Consider the following 23,387-nt stretch of genomic DNA (forward strand, 5'->3'; position numbering starts at 1 on the left):
ATGATGGAAGGTAATGTTTGATTTAGGGTTTACCCATTGCACCAGGTGCAAAGTAGCACTCTCAGAATCCACAGGCCTCCCACTTCCTTTGGAGCTTTGAGAGCAAAAATGAACAATAAGAAGGTGTTAGCAGGAGTATAATGCTCATGATCCTGCCATCCTAAAGCCAGGTGGTCACATCTCCCTGCTCCACTTAGTTATAACCCCATCTGCTCCTTTTAGCCTGCCTGAGACACACTGGAACTTTTTACTGTCCTGAGTGGGCGTCTCTCTCTGCACTGACCTCAGTTAGCACAGGATTCACTCTGTCCTGTTACAGACTGAAAACAATGGCCTATCTGTGGCTGCTTCTTCCTCCCATCCATCTAGCAGTTGGGGAGGGGGTTTGATTGATCCACTGAGCTGAAATCTTACATCATCCTATCCCAAACGGTATCCTTGCTGTCCTTGCTGCTGCGTTTGTGATATGTTGTCCTGCCTTCTTCATGTCCAAAACAGTGGCACCCTAATTTGTTATTTTCTGTTGGGTCTGGATTAGCCCTGCTGCTCACGCTGCTATTACAATTAAAAAAAAAAAAAAAAAAAAAAAAAATATATATATATATATATATATATAAATGTATAACACGTTTATTCAACCATGTATTTATCTTTGAGAAAGTGAGAGTAAAAAAATGGAAAAGGGTCCCAAAATTTATATATATATATATCAAAAAGATAATAATTAGAATTAATCCTAAACATCAATCTGGCCCAAACATGGTATAAAATATTACTGTGGATATTATGGCTCTGTTCAAACCTGCTTTAACATGTCTTCTTACTGAGTGGCTTCTTTGCTGTTTATGTTTGGTTCTTTCTTTACATGCAGGGAGTAAAGAGTATGCATTTTTGCTGTGTCTCTATCAACATGTGCCTTCTCTAAGTGGTGTTGTAAACCCGGCCTTCTCAGTGTGATGTGATAGATAGAGGCCGTGTAGGGTGTAGTGCTGAAGTAAGTGTGGGCCTGGCAGGTAGAGGCCAAGTGACTCAGGTGACACGTTGGCGTTGCCCTCCACTGGTCATGTGGAACTGTGGCCATCTGGACCAGAAGAGCAGGGACATTGATGGACTGAGTTCTAGACTGAGAGGGATTCCTAGGGTGCACTAATGGTTCCTGGTTGAGGTTTCAGAGGGAGGGGGGCTTAGTGTACATTCAGTATTTGCTGAAGTTAAATCTCACTTAAAGCCTCCGTGGTTGTGGCCCAAGTCCAGACATATGGCCCTTTCCAGGGAGGAATGTGGTTACTCTGTATAGTAATACAGTGCATCAAAGCCTCACATTTGGATGTTGATCTCAGTGTTGTGTAAAAGTTTAGGTTAGGTTAGACTCATTTGGACCACACAATGGTACAACGGTATTTTTTATTGGAGGTTATGTATTGTATGAGAATGTCAGAGGTGTCTATGGTGCTCATAGACACCTCTGATTTGAAAATAGTTTCTTATAGGGTAAGGGTTAGAGACTGTTATTTGTCTGTCAACCAATTGATTAATCAACTCATTGTTTCAACCTTACCTCCGATTATTATTTCAATTGTCCTCTTGGTGTCAACCATGTTTTCATCATTAAACTAAACTCCTCTTCTGTTTGAGTACAAATGGAAGAGGAGTGTGACCAGTTAATGACTTGTATATGAATGTGAGGAGGGTTAGGGTTAGTTCCTGTTGTTATTTTTAAATGAATGACTATAGATTAACGGATGATATGGGATAATATCTTGCTCTATCGAATCAAAAAAGATTTCTCATTGCAATTTGAGTTGTGATTTCTGTTTGGGGGTAATTTCTGCACTTCAATGTCCATTCATTCATCTTCTACCACTTATCAATTTCCGGGTTGCGGGGTGCCTGCAGAAAGGCCCCAGATCCAGGAACCAAACCTGCAACATGTTAATCATGTTCTTTTACATCTTGAGGATATGATCTGTAGCTTAGGGTCTGTCATGTGTTTCAGCTCTGGTTCAGAACTGCTTTGATGGAGGCTGATACAGTACTGAGTACCTTGTGGTGAATGCCTTATTGAGGGAGAGCATGTCTCCATCCACCAAGAGGGAGATGAGAGGACAAGAGGCGGTATGGTATTTTGATGGGGAGCTGATTGTGCTGGAGGTTGCAGAGGTTTTAGAGGTGAAAGGTTAAAGATGCAGTCTTTCTTTGTCAACACACAATAGGCCAGAGTGGAGTAGGCTTTGGCTGCATTGGCTGCTGCTAAAAGCCTCTCCAGCCTCAAGCTATAATGGTCAATAAGCTGTCATGAGGATTAGCCACAGAGACCACACACTGGAGATCTACATTCTTCTCTGTCACTGGTCCAATATCAGACGACACTGCAGGATTACACTGCTACAATTAAGATCTCACCAGAAGGGATGCAAGAGAAAATTGGAAAATAAGGTGTAGGAGACCAACTCTCCAATATACTGACAGTAACATCTAATTATGATATAATTTAATATATTGCACCAGACCGTTTTGCAATTTTGGCTATATTTTGATTGACTGTGCTGCCCTACATCCTCCTTGATCTCTTTGTTTTAGTGATGTCAGTCTCTGCTGCAGCAGTAGTGACATACAGTCTTGAGACTCCTGCATCTTCTTCACGTTATGTTGCAACTTTATGCTAAAACCATTTCAAAGCATCTTTTTTTCTCAAATCTCTCTACACTTAGTGTGTGAGTGCATTAAAAACTAAAACTGAAACCTCGCATTTAAACAAGCACTCAGACCTCTATGACTCCTGAAGTTTAGCTCAGGTTCCGTCTGTCTGGAACATCTCTCATTTGTTTCTTCACTTGAGACTAAAGTCCAGCTGCGGTAAATTCAGCTCATGGGACCTGATGTGTAAAAGTGACCCACCCGTGCTGAAAATGCAGATAAGAGTAGAAACCATGATGAGGGAGGAGCTGCTGCAAAGTCTAGGGGCAAGTCTCTCGACTTGTCAGCTTGTCAGCTAACTGAAGGATTCAAGAGCTCAGTAACCTCCATCATTCCACAAGGATTTCTAGAGCTGGATCCAAACTAATTAACACATGGACATAGGGAGATGGATCTTGACAAGAGAGGAGACTTAGAACCAAATGGTGACACTTGCCTCCAGGGATGGTGTTGGAGAAACATCCAGAAGGACAACATCACTGCAGCTCTGCTGATCTGATCTTTCTTTTAGAGAGTCAAGATGATGCCTGTCTTTGTAAATAAGCACCCCATGTCAATGATACTCACATACACAATAATTGACTGCATTCTGGTCAATATGATTGTGTCTGAAGAGGAGAGAGCGAGGCATGTGTGATGTGGAACAGAGCTTGTGTGTGTTGGGATATGCTCCAGGGAGAACATATGCTACTGTTCATTGTGGGGCAGCAGAGCTTTTTTTTGGGGGGGGGTTAAGCTGGCGTGTGTCAGGTCAGGGGTCTACAGCTGTTGATATGAGGCTGATATACTGAAACGGGTATCAGAGCTGTTGACTGTGATGTGAGCAATGGAGCTCACAAGGCTCCATGTAACTGAGACGCAAATGCCGTGTGTCCACACAGTGGCCACACAGATGGCCAAGCTGCTGATGGAGCCGAGATGGGGGAAAGAAATGGATATAAAATAAAACTCAGACATCAGGGGGCGGGTAATCAATCTGAAGGAAACAGATTGTTCTGGGGTACCAATGAGACCCACATGGTAGATGTATCATGTGCTACAATCTAATACTTATGGTCCACCTTTGATGGCCTGCTTAAAAATCTTTTAACTTGTTTTGTGTTCATGCTTTTGTTATTCAGGCAGTTTTCTGGGGTCTGAAGGACTTACATTTTTGGGGATTTTAAAAACACAATCAAACAGTTTTAAATTAAAATACATTAACACATGCCTCCTTCATCCCTGTTCTAAGCAATATAAACAACATATATGTTTAATATTTGCAATTTTACCTTGTTAGATCACATTTATGAATGAAAGTACCACTTGTTTTTTGTTGTTTCGTAACAAAATGAAATATGAGTTGACAATATTCAACAAATTTATCAATGAAGCAAGGTCTTTCATAACTATTTATTTAGTTTATTTAGTTAAACTTCATTAGAAATTTAACCCATTCAGGTCTGTCTACACAACTCAAGCTGAACACATATAGCAACCATGACAGTCTGGACAACTGTGAAGCCTTGTTATTTGTAGGCAGCAGTTGTGATGGGAGTAAAGACTTGGTTTTCTGTATTGCTCCCACCATGGTAAGCTTCCTCTTTAGCAGCTCCTGCCCCAGCCTGTGCGGGGTAAAAACATTTTTACACATGATAATGTGTCAAATGAGTCAAATTATGTCCAGGACAGCTTCCATTCCTTGGGCTTTCCCTGGGATGCCTCCATCCCTGTGTAGACTTGTATGTTCCAAGCATCAGAGGAAGTGGTATCACTGGAAGATCTTTATATGTCAGTTTGCAGGTTTATATGGTATACAGTATCCTGCGTAAAGGGGCAGCGGCCACTAAATGGCATCAGCTGCTTATCAATGGTGACATTATGCCCAGAGTTATAAAATAGGGGTAGGTGGTGCACTACTTATCCCACACTGTCTTAATGGTTCTGATTTTGTGGATGGAATGTGAGATGAAAAGCTCAAAAGAAGTCTTGATGTCCTACACTTGACTAACTGCTATCTGCATTGGCCCTGGTTGCATACTTCACTTGCTAGCTGCTGATGGGTTTGTTCTGGTCCTGCTGCTGACATGCTGGTCCTGAAGCTCCTCTTTGCTTTGGAAATAGATGGTGCTCAATCTCATCCTCTTCTTCAAAGTGTCTGTCAGGCTGTCAGATTTTCTGAAATGTGATCCTCACATTTTGAAACCTCTTCCTGTACAGCATTATTGATAGCTTCTCTCACTTCCAAAATCGATTGCAAGGCCCTCTGAGCAGGGAGTCTTTGGGCCATCTCGATCAGTTGTGATAGGGAACCCCACTGGCAGAGCTGTATTTATTGTGTCCTGCCCCCAGTTTCCACCTGGGATCGAATATGAAGCAATAACGATTTGTTCCCATAAGACAGAATGAAAATGTACAGGAATGTGAGAACAGACGATGTTGGTACTTGAATTTTGCAGCATGGCAGCATAGTGGCACCGTTGCCCTGAAACAAGAAGGTTGCGGGTTCTGTGTGGAGTTTGCATGTTCTCCCTGAGTCTGTGTGGGTTTCCTCCAAGCACTCAGGTTTCCTCCCACCGTCCTAAGACTATAAGAATATAATTTCATTTCAAAAAGTTGTTTCTAGAAAATGTAACTGCATATAGTCTATATTTAAAATGACATTCTACTGTTTTACATTTGATCTGCTGGCCCCTTTGGTCTGGCTCTGCAGTCCGCAAGTTTGCCCCACCCCTTCCATTGGCAACATGAAGTGCATACAGAATTCAGTGTGTGAAAAGTGAAACCATTGCATATCTAAAACCTGCATTCTATTTAATGACCAGCAGAGGGTGACTTTACTTATTTCAAAAGGAATCGTTTCTATGGAAGGCTACAAGGAATTTCTCACTTTAATAGCTCAGGAAAACGTTTCCTGCATTTATGTCCTCAATTGCTTTTGAGTGAAGTCTTCTTCCATACAACAACAAAACCTCAAATTTCTAAGTTAAAGTTCCATATAAAAGATAGCAGTGTATGCATTCGGGTGTGACTACTGCAAAAATTAACCTGCCTGAGAATCAGACAGAGCACAGATAAGGCCAAATCCACCCCTCACTCTTCCTCAGCTCTAATTTCTCCTCCAAAAATAGTTTCTTCTGGTTTAAAAATAAAACAACAACAACACAAGCTTGAGGCTTCAAAATAGCATTTGACAGACCAGTGGGTGATGGTTTGCCATTTGATCATTGGAAAACATGTATGCGAAAGCCTTCATAGCCTTTACATTTGCTGCTACATCCATTTTTCAATATGGAAGCCATCATATATATATTTAATAATCAATCTAAAAAGCAGAAGTCATTTATTTAGGTTTTTTTAGGGGGGAAAATTTTTTTGACTATACTGAGGGACTGTTATGAACCTATTTAACCTGTACAGGCAGCCTGGTGTAAAAAAAAAATAAGATGTAGACCCCTTGACTCCACATTTTTTTTCCATGATGGTATCTTTTATCATATGACAGATACAAGATGTCAGGCGACAGACAGACATAGTGTCAAGTCTAATTATCTGAGGCCTGGAAACTGACTTCGGAAACTGTGACTATTGAGAATTTTTCCTTTTGTTTACATTTAAAATTTGTCTGTCTGGTTCAGCAATGCAGGAGACAACATAACACAGGGAAGATAGTTGTGCTTGAAATGCACTGGGTATGTTTTTGAGATAACCCACTTTATTGTAACTTTTCTTTCAGTGTAACACTGAAGGAAATAGATAACCTTATGAACTCTATGAAGCTGTAGCTGACATGCACTGTGTTCAATACAAAATGTAAAAAAAAAAACAAAAAAAACTTTGACTTTTAGCAAGGACACTTCTGATGGATATAATATCCTTCGCTTTGTCTCAAGTGAGATTACCTTTATGTTCAATTATGTGTGTCTCTGACTGCTGACCTGCCTCTGTGTGTCTTTCCTCAGGGTTTTACAGTGACCATCCACTGGAGTCTGAGCATAACGACAGCATGGGTAAGTTCACACTCTTGTATTTACTTCTCAGCTGTGTTGGTAATCTGAACAATTTCACTTGGTGCATTGTGTTCCTACTTCTGCTGCTGCACTTACAGATCGACTCAGTACACTACAGTATGTCAAATGTCAAATAAATGGGCATCCCCACTCCCTAAGAATAGTTTCAGTGTATAAGATTAAAGAAAATTAGCGCCATCCCGTGGTTAGAATCGTATTTCAATAAATTACGGCATTTTCAATCATGTCCAACAGAGGGCAGTGTAAGATCAGTAATAATGGAGCAACTTCTGTCTCGCTAGCTGAGAAACTTGGACTGAAAAGGTTGAAGAAATTGTCCTCAGGTTTGTGATTGGAAAAAATTAAACCTCTTTTCTTGCATAAGAAATCTTAAGTCCATCTCACTGTGTTTGTGTTTTGTGACACAGAGGTGTTGGTTGTTTCATAGTTACAATACCGCACTTTTTCTCCTGCCATCATCAGAAATGTCCCTCTATGGTGGCTGAAACATAACCTTAAATATGAGATATAAAAATGTCAGACACGTGATTCCTGGCTCAGAGGAAATGGGGAACAAAGGGCTAGGGGTGATGCAATGGTCCAATGTTAAGGTCCAGGTTCAGGCGAAGTTCAGTTGGGACTCCTCTGGCTGTGATCGCAGCACCAGGTGGCACCATGAAAGGGTCAGAGGTCGGGCACAGTTCAGAAACTGCTGACCTCGCTGTTACTCTGTGCTGACCTGATTGTGTGCAGCTCCTCCAGCCTAGGCTTTCTCATCACCCCCTTTATAAACCTGCAAGAGGAGAAAGAGGGTGGGGGGTGATCGCTAAGAAGTGGAAAGGCCCAAGAGGAACTATTAAACCTGTGCAAACAGTGAAAGGCTGGTATTGTTGCATGCTGCAGGAGAAGACGTGGATTTATGATGGTGTGTCTGATTGGGTTATAAACAGAACGAGGTGGACTCACGGCCGCAGCCACTCTCTCTCCCTCTGCTCCCAGGATGCCTCAGTGCATACACTGGGCAAAGGTGACGCTGGGGTCAAGGGGGCTGAGGCAGGTCTCCTCAGGCTTGTAAATGTTCTGACAGGGGTGGGAATTGAGAGACCTCCATTCAGTGTCCAAAAATCCTAGGTCAGGGGCCAAATAGCTGAGTTAGCAACAGCTGTTTTCACCACTAACCCTGTGGATAAAGTTCTACTGTTAATTTACATTTTCCTATGACAGTTTGTTCGTGTCCCTTCAGCATCACCTTCTTCCTGAATCTGCAGATGGGGCTTTATTATGGATTATTCTGTGCTTCATAGGGCAATAAACTGAGCTGTCCTGGGCACAGATGTAGTTCATAAAGGCTGGAGTCAGTCACTTAATGAGTCACACATCCAGTTACTCATATTTAAAGTTTTATCCTCAATTTTTCAGGCCTTTGTCTTGGCTTATGTCCAAAAAATTCAAATGATGATTTTGAGACTTCAATTTTTCATATGAAATCCAGGTTTACAGCTTGTATGGGTCAAGTTTTACCCTTTGGACCTCTTCCATTCATTTCTGCTGCAGAATTGACCAATGGCTGCAGCAGAGTGGTTCGTCAGTAGAATTATCACAGCCCTCTGTGTACCATGGTTAATCATTACTAGCAGAGGATAGGACTTGCTCTGGTCAGCTTACATGTCAATGACTTTTTTCACTCAGCCCCTACATGCTCTTTACAGTCACTTCAATCATGGTGTCTTAATACATGAAAAAGAATGTCAACGTGATTTCATTAATGTTTTTATATCTATCTAAATCTATCGAAGGAGATGAGTATAGTTAATGTGATTGTAATATTCTGTTGTGACAAGGCAGGCCCATAATAAATTTGATAACAGGATGTCGTAGAGGACCATGAAATTTAAGTGGTTATGCAACCCAACTCCTAAATCAGCGCATCGGCCTTGTGCTGCACTACACATGCCAGGCCAAGAGGGGGCAGCAGAGCCTTGATTGAGCTCCCATTTGAGGTAGGCTCCACGTGCCACCTGGACCCAGTGAACTCAACACCCATATGGAACTGCTTGGCAGGAGCCCATCACATGCCTTTCCTTTGTCCTCATATTACTAGGTTTACTTCATATGGCTTTGTCCACAATCATTTGACTTCACCAGGTTTTCATTTCCTACATGCTGCACAAAGGAGTGACACTTGACGCTGCTTCAGATTCCTGTCTTTGTTCTTCGGTGGTGCATTTCCTCCATGGAAGATGTGCTATCACTTAAGGCCTTAGGACTTTCTTTTACTCCAGTCAATATAAAGATAAGCACATCAAGAATGAAAGATCATCAGTAGCAGTATTTGTTTTGCTTGATATTTCTTGTTTCTCCAGTGGGTGCCTCAGTCTTCTTCATTGTGAACACACTGTTGCTGACCACTTGGCTTTCTTATAAGCTTCACTTTTTATAATTCATGATTAGCCTAGATTTGACTCACCCTTTTTTTTTTTTTTTTTTTTTTTTTCCTGTTTAGTCTCGCTTGATGCAACTCATGCTGGCATTAGGCTCGGGGGTCAGCCTGTGGAGTGTTTCCAGGTCAGGAAGAAGTGGGTCATGCTGTTCTGAGTGTCAGTGCCTATAACTTCACAGTGTATGATGACAAAGCCCAACTCCACAGGGATAAACAAGTAGACTTTTGTGTGGCCCTGGTATGAGCAAATTTTATTCATCCACCACACATAGCCTTCTGTGGCTTTGTTGTTAAACTCAAAACTGCAGCAAACCTATGCTGACATTTCATTTGGCCGTTCATTTATTTCTTAGATTAGATTAAACCCCTATATGAAGTCACAATTAAATCGTAATATCCTTAAATAACACAAACCTTTAGATTTTCAGGTGTTTTTGGTTTCAGTGACTACATACTACTCTCATTTTAGCTTGTAAGACAAAAGTTAGGGAGGATCATGGTTAATTTCAACATAGGCTGCTTCTCATTGCCCTCCGTGACGCTTTTGCACTTTAAAGTAACTGTTCTTTTAGGTCTGTTCTGGTTTTGAGTTTGAAACTTCCCAGTATGTTAGTGTAAATGTACAGGGCAATTATGAGATTATTTCCATATGTGTAGATCTCCACCAGTCATCCAATGACACACTTATGTGGCTGATTAACTTTCTAATACTTGTGGGCACAAATTGTTTCACATTTCAATTTATATATATGTAATGTGCGTGTGAAGTAAAATTCAAATTTGGTCATTTGCAATTGCTTAGAAGCTGTGTTAGAATTACAAATGTTCCACGTGCAAACCCCAAAGCTGCCTGTCTCTCTTAAAACATGCTCTTGACATGTTTCCTCTGGCTTTGGAGAGAAGCTGTAGTTTGGCGAGTTCAGGTCAGGGGGACATGAGAATACCAAAACAATACCAAGAACAGCAGCTTTATGGCACACTGCCCACAGAGGTTTCCAGCATGCTTCACACATTTTTCTTTGCAATAGATGTGAAAACAGACATGAATATAATGCAAGTTTGACGTCAGTTGAGGTCAGAGCCAGTTCCAGGTTGTTATGGAAAATCTGAGAGAAGTCAGGGAATTAATTGGGTCACAATGGGAAGGCATGTTACACCCCTACCTACCTGGTAAAACTGACAGTGCTGAGACTGCGGTCTGAATATGAACATGATATTGTATGAATATCATGTCACCCTTCAGTGTCCATACAAGGCAAGTACAATTAGCTTCAAGGGTACATCCTCTATACAATTATATTATTTATATCACTTCAAATCAAAAACGCATTTCTATTATTCAAAATTAGCAACAAAACAGGGCTTTAAATTTTGAAAAAATGCCCCAAAGTCCCCATCTTTTTCCAGCTGACAACTCAACGCATACCATAATGCTGTTGGTGTTCAAACATGTCATTGTCCACAGCTCAGGCTGCTGCTGCCTTCCATTCAAATCCAGTCCACATAGTTCAAAAACCAACCTGCAGAGACATGAGGAGTGGCTGATGAGGTTCATTCATCACAGGCACGGTGTGTATGCACATTGGTCAGAGACATGCTGTTGATGTGTGGTTCTCATCAATGTCCAATATCCTACATGAAAACAACGAATACGTTTTATTAATGGTGAAAACAGATGGAATTTTGTCTTCACATGGTGTAGTAAAATGGAAACGCATCAACATACGTTCTGCTTTTTTTTTTTTTTTGGGGGGGGGGGGGTATCCTGGCCTGGGATCTTAAAGAAATACAAAGCACCATACAAAGACCAACAAACAAATGTGATGCTCCAGTTTTCTCTTCTATATTTAAATTAATCTCTTCCTCTGCCTTTAATGTTAGATTAGGTTAGATTTGATTTGCCTTTATTTATCCCAGCAGCAGTACACACTCGAGACTCAAGAATCATGTGTAGTCTGGACAAATAGAAACTGCTGTCTCTGGAAACGTGACATGACATAGACTTCCATGCCCTCCCTGATTGGGTCGGTGGTGGTGAACGCAATGTCACTTCCCTTGTTTTTGCTAACGTAATTCTGTATTTTAGTCCTAGAACTATCTTTAATGTTCCTCCAGACAATCTGCTTCCTAATTTCGCTGGCTAAAACATATTCAGTGAATGTGAAGGGTAATGTGAGATGTTCTTTTAGGAGATCATTTTGGCTTTCAAATGAAAATGTTCTAAGGTGGAGGTAACCTGAGATTTCTGCTTCAATTTGGACTGTACTTGTTTTTCTGGATACAGTACTGATTTTATCATGGGTAGTTTTCATTTCTGTTCCCATTGATCTCCGATGTATTGGTAGGTAGGCTATTTGAAAATCCAGACAACCAAATAATCAGTTACTGTGGGTGAGTGAGAGGACATATATTTTTCTTATTTTGAGTGACATTTTGTGAAAACCATGTCATCCCTTTTCTCTGTCCTGGCTTTCCAGTCTGTCTCAAGTGTCACCGTTAAATAAAAGGAGTACCAAAATCACATCTATTTTTAAAAATCTGTGTTGTTCTAAACATCATTGCATCGCCCCACATAGTTGTCCATGCAGAGCTTTCGTTTACCTTCACTCTCACCAACAGAATTAGCATGTTGCTTTAAGTCCTTTGGTTAGGACTAGGTATTGCTCAAAAATGTTAGATTTGGTGATGATACCAACACTTGGTTATGGATTTTTCACATTAATTGTTATTGATGGTTTTGTCAAATCCATTTAACCAGAAAAGTACCACACATTACATTAGATGTTTTTGTTTTGAGCTTGATCTCTTTACTCTTAACCCTAAACCGAATGTGTAGCCAATGGCCACTACATATCGAATTACTGTAAGTTTGTGAATGTTTGCTCTATTGGAGACATGCCAGCAGTTTCTAGAAGATGAGAAGTTGCACTTCACAGACAAGATAGGGTCATTACAGTAATTCCACTTGTGCTGAAATTGCTGAATCCTTTTCTTCATTGTTAACAGTTAATACATTCTTTCGACATATGGTAAACTGCTGGATATTGAAGGTTCTGAGTGTTCTGGAAAAATGGGCAAAAGCACTTCATGACAGGACACTTTCTGGTCTGTTTGTGGTTAAAATAAGCCAGAACTTAAGGTGTACAGTAGGAATCTTTGTTGTAGTAAGGTTAATTGAATAAGCAGACATTCTCTAGCTCTATTAGATGCTGGTTCAATTATACTGCACGTTGATTGGCTGAATTTTGCTAAAGCAATTCACCCATTTACTTCACCAAAATTTAACACGGAATGATGAGATACTTTTGATCCCCCATATCAAACCAATTCAGTCAATAGTATGATACCAAGCTTGAGCTTTGGAGCACATCAGGTCTAAGTGATCACTGGGGTGTTTGAACCGCAGTCTGCATTCATTGATCAGTGAGTTATTCTCATTTAAACCCACCGACAGCAATGAATGTTTATTGCAGCCTTGAGAGTGAGGGGCTCTTGAGTGACAGGTGACACAGAATTTCTCATGCTGAAGGTTTAATCTGGATCCATGCACCATGAAAATTAGACAGGCTGAAAAATATCATGATGTCTGGTCTCCAAGATGTATTTGTATGTTATGGTGTGCCACAGGGTACAGTCAACGGTCGATGGTTTTCTTAAGAGCTCAAACTCACCGACAGCGTTGAATGTTCACTGTAGGAACCAGAGGGTACTGATTGTTTTGATTAATGGCAGCTTATTCTTCATTGTCAGAGTTTGACTCTGTCATTTACTTGCTGGTTTACCATTCAAACCACGTTTTTAAAATACCCGCAGTTCAAATCTATGAATGACACAACAATGCAAAACACAAACTTTGCAATACTAATCCAAAGAAAGACAGCTGTGTGGGTCTGTGTGTCTGTGTTTGCGTTTGATTCTTTTGGCCTGTGTGAAGGAGCAACTGCATGCCAAGACGTGTTACCACCTGTGTCGGCGTTGAGGTTCAATTGATGTTGATGAGAAGCCAGGAGGAGCGAGGAGACAAGCAGTGATGATGCACAGGTTTGGGTTTCCTTAAATAGCCCTGCAGACGTGGTGAACCCCACACTCGCTGTCATCATCTTCACCTTCTGCAGAACTACTAACAAAACTCTCATCTGTCTCCACTGAGCTGCGCCCATCTCATCTCCAGCCTGCAGCAAAAAAAAAAAAACAACAAAAAAAAAAAACATTGAAAGAAAATTGAAATGGCAGGAATAAAAGGACAGAAGACATTGTCTGTCTGGCTCATGGAAGCAGGAGAATTGGTGCAAGTGAGATCAGAGAAAGCTGCCGTGCCCCACAGCTTAAGCTAGTGCATTGCAGTGTTGAGCTAGTTAGAGATTACTGTTCCCTTTACCCTGCACTGAACCTCAGCTACTGCTCTGGGAGTGCGCCTTCCTGTGTTCGCCTCTTTGAGGTTGGAAAATCATGCAGTCATGTTTTATTAATGCACTCTCTGTCTGTCTCTCCTCTTCTGTCTTTCTCTCCCCTGTTTTTGCCACTTCCCTCCATACAGGAAGGAGATTTGGAGCACAGTATTCTGTTTGTCCCACATCCTCTTTTCACATTGAAATTTAGAATTTGATGTAAGTTGGGGGTTCTCTGATTTCAGGCGATACTGAAACCTGTTAAGTCGGCATTGAGTGTGTTATGTTTCTCACTGTGGCAATTAGTTGCAGTTCTGCAGGACTTGTGCTCAGTTCGGTCAATCAGATGGAGAATTAGAAATTGGATCTTGAGACTTTCAATGTTTTCTTCACACTGCAGGCTCTCAGAGGGAAGTCACATGCTCCTACTCTATGCATAATGAATGATTTAGCTGGAAAAGAGAGAGACGGTTTAGTTTTTTTCCCCTTTGACACAGTTCACTGACCATCGTGAGACATTACCATTGTCACAACATGAAACCAAATCATCTGTTTAATTACCACCTGGTGTTGAAGACAAATTAGCTGTGAGAAAACTTTCCACATTCAAAGTAAAAAAGATTTAATTTTATCAACATCCCAATACTTCTACTAGCAATCTAAATAACTTTTGAAAGCCTTAGTACATTTATACCTTAGTGTAAAAGCAGCTGCCTGGAGTAATCATTTTCTTATCCAATCTAATCCCATTTCACTTTTATCTTTTTTTTAAATGCATTTTTTTATTTTATTTTAATATATATACAATTTCAGCATTTCAGCAACATTCTGCTCACACGCACAAGGTGGGAAGCCATAGTTTTTTCAGTCACTCTGGCTCAGGCTTCAGTGATTTCCCTCCTTGGCACTTGTACTGTTTGGCTGCTTGCCCGAGACTCACAGAGCCTTTTTTCTTTTCATTCTCAAATTTCGCTCTTCCAACCCCCCCCCCCCCCCCACCTTCTTTTTTTTTTTTTAAATATCCGACTTGACTTCCGTTTTCCTTGTGCTTGAGAACACTTATGGGAAATGTGTGTTAACATGCAGCACATTGACTTATTATTTATCAGTTTGAGGTGTGGCTGCACCTGCACTTCTGCATCGGGGTACTTGATAATCCGTTGCTGGCATGCCCCCCAGGAACTTTGCATAACTGACAAACTTACAAAGTGTATAGTATGTAAAAATAGCTGGGCGACCATTAGAGCGTGATGGGGCCAGAGTGAAGAGTGCAACAGTGTGACTGAACCAGCATGAACCCTGCATCGTCAGCACATTCCAGGGGTTGGACAATGAGAAGCACACAGTGTACTCTCTGTCGGATTGCCTGCATAGCTGGCTGGTTTCTAGCCAGGGCTTAGTGCTGCTGAGGCTACAGCAACACAGATGCACAGAAATTCTGCGAAATGGGCTCAAATTTCTCATCAGTGCACAAGTCAGTTTGCTAGGATTGGACAGTTTAAAGTGGTTTAAACAGTTTTTGTGTTAAACTGTCCATTTGGTAATCAGTTGGTTTCCTTTGAAAGGATTGAGCCACATGAAAGGGAAAAAGTCCCAAGAAACAGCTACGATGTGAAGACTTGGTTCCTGTGGGAGTTATTGTCAGAGTATTGTCAGACTATAACCCAGGAGAATTCACTCTGTGCACCAGGACGACTCTGTTTTGCAAACTGAGTTGTTGTTTCATCAGGCCACAGAGATGAGGCCTGATAAATCTGAATCTAAATAATCTCAGCCAAAATGAGACAATTTTAAGAACCGGTCAATAATTGGTTGATTTGCAGACAAATCTAAAACACCTCAGCCTCCACCCCCTGATTTCCCACTGGACCTTTGCAGCATAGGACCACTTGCTTAGAAATGCCATTAATCTCATCGGCTTGAAGAGCAAGCACTACTTTCCTGCAACCGCATGCTCAAAAAAAAGGTCAATATCTGTCCTCACAAAGCCATACCCACAGCTAACTTCATACCCCCAGCAATGCTTAGCTGCCTGTTTAGTAATACTTCAAATACATCCTTGCAAGCATCCTCCCATTAAGTTTTTTTAGCTGTTAATCTTCTTCTTATTGTTGTTGTTATTGTTTTTATTATCATCCAGTCAGTGTGAGACGGTTCCTGAAGGAAGATGAAATTGTAGACCGGGAGAGAGCAATCATCTCCTGCCCAAAAATTCAAAAAATATGCTTCACTTCATATTGGACATTTTAATATCTGTGGGAATTAAGATGTTTTTAATGAGATTAAGTGAGCAACTGGGTCACACAGCATCCTCTTTGGTTGTCCTGCTGATACAGTTGTTGTCACACACTAGTAAAGTAGAGCGATCTGTGAATAAATTAGGCTTAGGCACAGGAGCAGTGACAGAACTCTTATGATGTGAGTATGATGTAATTTGATTAATTTTTCTTTTTTTCTTTTTTTTTCATGCAATGATACAATCAAGCCCAAATATCCCAATATTAGTGTATATCCATTAAGTTGACTTGAGCAGCTCTTTCTGTGTATTGGGCCAAAAACCGATCCTGTATTGTTCTATACTATGTCATCATTCAGAATTTTTTCAGCACCAGTGTTAATGATCATTCTGCTTTCATATGTAAAACCTCACCAGTCTAGTTCCAGTATGTTTTTACTTTTAGTTTTGTCTTCTTTAACAGGGTAAAGACACTTTATGGTGTGGAAAATTTTATAATATATAACAAAGGAATAAAGGTCTTAAAATGCTGGATTCCCCTTTTAAAGGTACTCAACATCAGTAAATGAAACCTTGATATATGGACTACTTACTGAAGTCATTGTTTGACAACATCAGAACTGGTAGCTATGTCATCCTGCAAAGGTATCAGGGGTTTCATTCCCAACTCTAACTGCATTAATGCTACCAGCTCCGTTCTCAGCAATAGCCCGTGACTCTCACCCAATGGTGACATCATGTTTCCCTGAATACCCCCCCCCCCCCCCCCCCCTGCTGTTGACTTACCTTTTCTCTCTTCCTGCCTCCTCCTGGCAGCAACCTTCATCACCCTCCCTTCCTCCCTGTCTCTATTGGCTCTCTCTCGCTCTCTGCTGTACAACTTTGAACCAAGCATTGATGGACTTGATCGCATCGCATCACATCTGTCTGTGTCTGGCTGTAGTTGACTCATCCATCCCCATAGCATTGCCACAGAGGGCTGCGTGCTGCATGTCATGCTCCCCTCACTTCTCCAAAGCGTTATCAGCTCATTTCACTCAGGAGTGATGAAACTGATGAATATCCTAGGCTCTTGCAGCAGTTTTGAGACTCTTGAACAAAGCAGGATAGTCTTTTGTACTTGTGTTCTGGATTTAACCATGAGATATCTCTGGATACCGCTGTCACTTTTTTTTTTTTTTTTTATTAATCTTCAACAGACTTTATCCTGAGGTCAGACTTGCAGCCCCCTTAGAACACTGGCATTGTGAAAGCTTGCACCCAGAATCATCGCTCCAACTATTATATCTCATTAGGAGGGAACTCAGTCAGTTTGAATCTCAGGGTCTTAATTGAGTATTTGCAACAGAATTTTTAAGAAGTAAACCAATGTATAATGAAAGAAACAAACTAAATATTAAGCGATGCACATTTCCCTTGTCTGTCTGCTGCTCAGACTCACTGCACTCTGGACTGCAGTATTACACTGTAGGGGGCAGGGAATTGGGAACCGGGCCATTATCCTCATCACCCAGCCCACCTGCACAGCTAGGTCTTACACTGGAATATTTTGAGATAGAGGAGTGAATGTCATAGGTGAATGTCATAGGAGGCTTTTTTGATTTCCCATCTTAGTTGTCAAAGGGAGCCAATGCGATGAACCAGCATGGGAATGACATAGATATTGGTCACTTCTTGACCAGACAGGCCTCATACGTTTGAATCATGAAGAATCAAAAATGAAATTGCAACACTGAAAAATAAGCAGCCGTAAACACACCAGAGACAAAACATGGGCATTTTTTTTTTTCATTTATCTTGTGTGACATTTTTAAAATCAAAGCCCCTAATTCTGGCACTCTTAGCACCTTGATTCATCTATTAGATTAACCAGGGTTATTGTCTTTTTTTTCTACATTGACATATTCCCTTAAAGCTGCATTACTCAGGTTTTTGCATGACAAACAGCACAAAGTGTCATGTTCCATCACATTAAGGGGGGGGGGGCTACATCACAACAGCAGGGACACTGTGTCCTTAATGCGCTGTACCACGCTTTTTGCACTGTTGACCTGATCAGCACAGCCTAAGCCAAAGTTAAGCTCATGGTTTTTTTTTTTTGTTCTACTGTATTTATAAAAGACAGGCGACAGCTTACTCCAAAGAGAGCTCATGTATGACATTTCTACAGATGCATAAATGCGTGATGATATGTGAGCAGCAAACAGTTACTGCAGCAGAAGTCGGGGATGTTTAAGTCTAATATCGCAGCTGATACTCTGCAGCAGTTTGACGAGTATGCAAGTCGAATTGTTGAGGCCAGTGCTTTTGGAGAGTTGCTCATAGACTTAACCCTCCTCCCCAGCACCTACTTTTTCTGTTGCAGAGGAAAATCTCTGCTGAATACATGTCTCCTTTCAGATTTTTAAGAGGCGTTAAACCTTCCTGGATTAAAGAAAGTAATCTGACAGGCAGAAGATTGTATTAGCCGAAATGTTAGCAGAGCTTTTAATTTCTCCTCTCTTCATTTCCCCTCTCAGCCTGCTTCTCCTGCTGACCTGCTAGATGGTATTATTGTAATTTTTCTTTTGAATTGTTGGAAAAACATTCACATTTTTCTGACTTTTCACTCTCTTCTCATCCGCTCGTACACACTCTATCCCAGTTTTTCCATATACCCCCAACCCCCCAAAGCCCCAGCTCTTCTAGCAGTGACAGCATACTTGTGTGAACCTATGATTTATCGTTTGCTAATCCGTGCTGATTATGGAGCTTTCCACATGGCCCTTATCTGTTGCTGAGCCTGCTTTTCACTCCATAGCTGCCAATTATCTTTCAGGCAGCCTGCAAACAGACCTGTCTCTGTCAGTCAGCTATCAAGCCACTGCAGAGGCCTCTTTTGCTCTCTAAACGAGTGTGCATGCAGTGGTGCACCAATGATAGGCTGTTTGGGAATGTGTATTTATGTTTCAAGCGCTTGTTGAAATGTCAGATTGAGAGATCAAACTCACTAGAACATGAGTTGTATAACCTACACAGGACAACGAGGTTAAAGAAGCAGCAGCCTGTCAGCGTGGACACTTCCACTGCCTGAGAAACTGGATCTAGTCATTATATCACTTCACATGCAAAGGGGCAACAGGGATAAACAAGCTGCTAATATTCCAAAATCCTGCCATCATGGGGACAAACAATGCTGGGAAATTTTAAAGATTGCAGAGAAGTTAGGCAAATTTTATTCACTTTGCATTAAATATATAGCAGGTCAAACCATCACAAGCTTTCAGTTGATTGAATTGACATCCAGATGCTTAGATATTAATAGTATAGCATCAAGGTCAACACTCTGATATCATGCCAGATCCACCACCCACATAATCAGGGGTGGTGATGCCTCACTATAAATCATCCAGTACTTCCTGTAGCTGGGATGATGGGACAGTCAATGCTTGCCATATGACAGCAAGAAGTGATGGGGAGCAAGGTGTCCTTCTTGGGGAGGGCATTTAGATCCTGGTCCACTCTGGTCCGCTGATGTGGCAAGCAATTGTAGTTGCAAGCAGTGTAATGGGAAGTGACGTCCACATCAGCGCAATGTGGGTCAAAGCACCAGACGAACAGCCTGCGGCCTGTATCTGCTCCGGCTGTCTAATCTGCTGAAGCCTGACCAGACGACACTCTCTAATCGACCCTGATATTCACTGAACACACACATCACCGTTTTCCTGCATGCTCAGGAAAGTAAACACCCTGAGAACAAGGGGAGTTCACTATTTAAGATATTCAAATATAGTGGCCATAAGTTGAAAGAAAGCAGCTTTATCATTGAATCATTAGTAAATTGTACTTGATGCAGAGACCAGTACTGCGCGTCTCCTCGTCTCAGCCAAAGCATGGTCAAAGCAAAATGACATGCCAGTTCTCTTTTGCTTTTACCAATAAAAGACAGGCTACAACTCACTGTTCATTTGTCTTCTGGTGCAGGAGAAAAGTTAGGAGTTGGGGTTCCCCTGCAGTACAACATGGATTTAACTGTGATTTTTTTTTTTTTTTTTCTTTTCTTTTCTTTTCTTTTGGCTGGGTGAAAACGTGTTGGATAGATGCAGCACTTAATAGGATTCCCACAACATGGTGAGGGCCTAGCATTTGAAGGGAGGAAGAAGACTGGAAGGGAAAGGTTTGGAAGGGGGCAGCATACAGTGGTGGGAGAAAAAAAAGTGCAAAGTGTTTGCTTAGCACCTGTGTAGAGACTTAACAACTCCATCATAGCCAGAGGGAAGTGACACATGGGGGGCCTTGAAGTCTGTTGACATTTTCTGCTCAGACAGGTTTTTTATGGCGGGAGGAAGAGGCCCGAAGGAACTCAGCCTGTGCGAATCTGCCTCTGCTTCATCAAAGGCAGTAATTTCCTGTTCATTTCAGGTCCCCATCCCCCAACCCAGAGTTCTTGTCTTCTAATCCCACCCCTGCAAACTGCCCTGCTCCCCTCCCCTCCCTACCCCGGCCCCCCCTGCTGGTGTCCGGCCTGCCTGTGCTTCAGCGTGCTACAATCCATAGTTTCGGACTGGGAGGCTATTTGCTTTGTGTCAGCAGGCTTGTGGCTGAGCACTAACAAATCCTCATTGTCCCGTGCGGTAGTGGGGACAGAGGGGGGGAGGGGGACATCACTGTCTGGTTTCTATTCAAATCCAGGTACACACAGGCCTGGCTGGGAGTGAGGGGTAGAGAGGGCGCTTACAAACCTCCAAGGCTGGGGCCAAAGTCCACCCAGACCTTAGTTCAGGTCAGACAGGGCCAAGGTGCAGGGCCACTGAAATCACTTTCACAGCTGCTGCCTTGATCAGGCAATATTGTCGGATCAACAAGTGATACCGGACAATAACGCATTGTCATTTTAAGGCCAAACAAAAACAAATGGCAAAGCTTCAAGTTTACCTCCCCAGAGTTCATGTTATCGCTTTGCCAACACAGGACTTTGGCAGCTTGTAATAAACCAGCACAGTTTGACCTGGCACATTTTTTTTTTTTTTTAAGAACACGTTTTTTGTTTTTTTTTTTCTCCTGGTGGAGACAAAACTTTCCTGCTGCGGCTGCGTTTAGCCAGGGCACTGACTGCTGTGTTTGTGACGGTCTGATGGACTGGCTCTAGGGTTATAGTCTATGGCTCCAGTAGCCAGTCGTTTGTGCAGATGTATATCTGGTTAACAAGACTCTACATGTAGAGGCATTTCACTTGTACTCAGACGTGTGCTGCATGTTCATGTTCACACACACACACACACACACACACACAGACAGACTTTTAGAAAATGCTTTCCAGACAAACATAGTCAGGACTATTATTTTTACAATATATATATATTGATGCCAAAAATTGGAGACACTTGTTTTGTACTTCCTGTTGTAGCATTTGAATAAAACCAAAGTTATTAAGGTGTGCGCATGTTATTTGTTTGTCCTGTTGTCAAGCCTTTGTGCTGTCGGTGACCATAATTTATAAAAAGGGACGATGTTTTACTGATTGTTTCTGCATGCGTTTTTGTGATGGATAAAGAGCTTTGGAGAAAAGAAGATGGGGGAATAAATATATCAATAAAAATACTGAGACAACAGCATTTCCTGTCAATAGGTACATTCAAAACTCATTACCCCCTAACCACCTTCCATGCAAGGCTGTGGAGAAGCTCAACAGAAAAGGGAATAGAAAAATAAAACAACCACTGAAAATTAGTCTTCCTCTTTTGTCCACATGTAACCACCTCCTACATTAACTCTACTTCATCTCATTCATCCAATTGTTTAATTTTTCATTTTAACTGCTGCAGCTGTTTTCTTTTTTTAAAGCCCATGATTAAATTTGGGCGTAAAATGCAGCAACTGTCTGGTTGTTAAAGAAACATGTCCAACCTTTTCAGAGTGTGAGCTGCAAGGTGTGTAATTTGATGTGAAGCGTGGTCACCCCTAACCCATTGTCGACTCTAACCCTTATCCTACCACTGAAGGCAGTAGGACAAGGGTTAGAGTGGAGTGGAGCAGCAGCTGGCTGACCTGTCCCTCTGCCGCTGCCTCTAATGGCTGACCTGCCCTGTCTGGACAGCCCTCCTCGCTTTTGTCTACTGTCTGGCTAAGTTCCTCCCAGTTAAACATAGACACTGGCTACCACAGTCCACATTTCCACACAGCAAGCTTTAGGAAAAAAAAGACACACACACACTGACAGACTTTAGTACACACACACACACTTTTCACACTTGGCACACTTTGTCTCTGGCACACACAATCTCTCTGTCTCTCTCGCACATACATCCTTTTCAAAACCCTCCCACACACAGAGCCTCTGTCTGGACTCTTTCTCTCTCTTTCATGCTCTCTCTTTCACACGCAAACACACACACGTACACACAAACTTCTAGACAAACTGTGTCAAGTAAACATGACAAAAGTTATCCATTTTTTTATGAACATGGATAAGAGTAGGTTTTAACAGTCACATTACAGTGTAAATCAAAGTCAGAACAAGTGGTGAAGAGAAGTGAAGTTCAAATGAAATGACGATAGAAGGGACGAGCAAGTTCAAACACTCACCATTAGTATGGCTCCAACTCCGGATATTTGGAAAAAAAAGAAAAAGAAAAGAAAGATGATAGAGCAACGGACCTCCAGGAGAAACCTCACGTCGACTGGCTGAAAAGTTGCTTCTGTAATAGGTTCAGCGGACTCCTCTCTGTGTTTCTCCCCAACACACACACACACACACACACACAGACGCACACTCCTGACACACAGTCTCTCAGTCTGAACTCCCTGCCTCTAGTGGGAACCCAGCCAATACTTTGCGAATACAAGTGCTTTACAAATCTGTCTCTTTCTCCTCCTTACCCTCCCTCTACTCTTTTTGTCTCTCTCTCTCTCCCTCTCTCTCTTTCTCTCTGTGCTCCACTCTTTCTTTCCATGCTCCTACATAGATAAACAAGCACATGCTTTCCTATGTGCATTCAATCCTCCAAACACACTTGCGTGCGCACACTCATATATACACACACACACACACACACACACACACACACACACACACTGGCTACAACACAAAGTTATTGAACTGCTCCACATTTTCTTGCAGGCAGTATATATAAGGCAGTTCATAGACAGCGACACATAGAGTCATGTGTGGAACGAGGGCTGCTCTGACTGGCTGGAGGCCTGGGAGAAGGGAAGGGTGTGATTGGCCAGAGCTCAGACCATTGAAAGTAGAGGGCTTCTCTATTGAAGGCTGCTGCTATGGGCGGAGCCTCAGTGACATTACTGAGAAAAAACTGAATTTTGTCTTTGGAGGAGTTTTAATTGCTGTGACTTTATAATATGGAGAGCAGCTTGTCACAGTTTGTTTATTTGTGTTTATTTTTCTAATTCCAACAAAAACACAGCAAGTATTCACTTTTGTTGGTTGATTAATTTTCTAAGTGAGTCAGTCTATCTGAAACAGGATGTGCTCTCATTAAATGAAAGTGCCCTCACAGGTATAATGAACCAATTATTTCTGTGTATGTGTGTATGATGATGATGATGACAGACCAAGGCCTGAAGTGCTGCCAAATGCTTTTATTCACACCTTATTATTTCATTGTGACCTGCATAACAGTTGATGCACGATTCTCTGT

General features: G+C 41.7%; 1 long non-coding RNA gene across 1 annotated transcript; it reads right to left on the reverse strand.

The window, feature by feature from the left end:
• Window positions 1-9,152: 9,152 nt before the first annotated feature.
• Window positions 9,153-22,782, reverse strand: LOC115049051 (uncharacterized). Its single transcript, XR_003841103.1, has 3 exons — window positions 22,315-22,782; window positions 13,091-13,298; window positions 9,153-10,758 (listed from the first exon to the last, which is right to left on the reverse strand). It is a non-coding gene; the product is annotated as an uncharacterized LOC115049051 (long non-coding RNA).
• Window positions 22,783-23,387: the final 605 nt, after the last annotated feature.

Source organism: Echeneis naucrates, chromosome 9 (genome assembly GCF_900963305.1).
Source record: "Echeneis naucrates chromosome 9, fEcheNa1.1, whole genome shotgun sequence".
Lineage (NCBI taxonomy): Eukaryota > Metazoa > Chordata > Actinopteri > Carangiformes > Echeneidae > Echeneis > Echeneis naucrates.